General features: G+C 54.5%; 1 protein-coding gene across 1 annotated transcript in view; it reads left to right on the forward strand.

Moving 5' to 3' along the window:
• Positions 1-1,776, forward strand: part of SLC6A3 (solute carrier family 6 member 3) — a 37,040-nt gene that overhangs the window by 12,047 nt on the left and 23,217 nt on the right. The window lies entirely within an intron of this gene.

Here is a 1,776-nt window from a genome sequence, read left to right on the forward strand (position 1 = left end):
GTGACGGTGTGTGTGTGCGCGTGTGTGTGTGTGTGCTGGGGCTCTGTGACGGAGTGTGTGCGAGTGTGTGTGTGTGTGCTGGGGCTCTGTGACGGAGTGCGTGTGCGTGTGCGTGTGTGCGTGTGTGTGTGTGTGCTGGGGCTCTGTGACGGAGTGTGTGTGCGCGCGTGTGTGTGTGTGCTGGGGCTCTGTGACGGAGTGTGTGTGCGAGTGTGTGTGTGTGTGCTGGGGCTCTGTGACGGAGTGTGTGTGCGTGTGTGTGTGTCCTCCTTTGAATTACCGCATCTGTAGCTTCCATCTCAGTTGCACTCCCGGCTCATAAGCTGTCGCTCCTCACTTAACCTCTGTGGACCGTCCTCGGGCTCAGGGCGTCTCTCCCTGGTCACGGTGCACCTTCGGGTGGCATCACCCGCGGCACGGGGGCTTCAGGCGCCCTGTGACCACAGCCTCCGCTCCCGTCCTGTGTGGTCGCAGATCTCGTTTCTGCAAGCTGCTCCGCCGCATGCCGCCCTGTTCTTGCTCAAACCGTCCATCGCGTTTCAAGTGTATGTAAATGGAAAGATACTTTTGCATTCACGAGCAGATCTGCTGTCTGGTGCGCCCCCTCCCCCACGCAGAGCCGGATTTACATGTTGGCCTCATTTCCTTCCATCCGAAGAATGTCCTTTAACGTCTTACAGCGTAGACTTGCTGGCAAGGCCTTCTCTCTGCTTTAGTTTTCCTGAAACATATTTTGCCTTCTTTTGGGAAGAGTTCTTTAAATTATGGTAAACTATACATAACATACAATACATCATTTTAACCGTTTTTAAGTGTGGGGTTCGGTAGCGTAAGCACGCTCGGTGCCGCGTACCCGTCACCACCATCCGGCTCCAGGACTTCCCTCCGAAGCCAAAGCTCTGTCCCCGTGAACACCAACTCCCTCCCCGCCCCCCCCGCCCCGGACCGCCACCGCCCTGCGCTCTGGTGACCGTAGGGACCTCACAGAAGAAGAATTGTTTAGCGTTTGCCCCCAGCACGGCGCCCCCGAGGTCCGTCCCCACCGCCGAACCATCGGTTTCCTCCCTCTCACCGCTCTCACGACCACCGTGCGGACGGACCGTGTTTTTCTGCTTCACTTGCGGATGGGCCCTTGGGCTGCTTCTCTGTCGTGGCCTTTGCAGCTAACGCTGCACTGAACACAGTGGTGCAGGTACGTTTTCAAGTCCGTGTTTCCATCTTCTTTGGATAAAAGTTGACTTTTCGTTTTGTCGGTGGTCTCCTGCGCTGTGCAGAAACTTCTAGTTTGATGTAGCCTCCTTTTGTCCAGGTTTAAATCGAGTCGCCTGGGGGTTTTGGTTATCGAGTTTTAAATTTTCACACGTTCTGGGTGTCCCTCTCTCACTGATGCGTGACCCACACGTGTTTTCTCGTTCCGGGAGTTACCTTTCTCTCTGTCAGTAGTGTCTTTGATGCACAAAATTTTCTGCTTGGATGAAGTCGATTTATCTATTTTGTTGTTGCTTATGATTTTGATGTCACATCAGAAATTCCATTGCCAAACCCAAGGTCACAAAAACGTACCCTTGCTTTTCTGCCAAGAACACTGTGATTTTAGCTCTTGCCCTTAGTCCTTACCCATCCTGACTTGATTTTTGTGGGGCGGTCGTGGGCCACGCTTCCTTCCCGTGTGTCGGCGATTTTCTTCCACACGAGACGCGGCGAGTCTTCCTTCCGCATCACGGGTCATCGTCCTCACGGAATGTTCCGTGGCTTCTGCGAGGAGTCGAGCCGCTC

This window comes from Suricata suricatta, chromosome 6 (assembly GCF_006229205.1).
Source record: "Suricata suricatta isolate VVHF042 chromosome 6, meerkat_22Aug2017_6uvM2_HiC, whole genome shotgun sequence".
In the NCBI taxonomy this organism is placed as follows: domain Eukaryota; kingdom Metazoa; phylum Chordata; class Mammalia; order Carnivora; family Herpestidae; genus Suricata; species Suricata suricatta.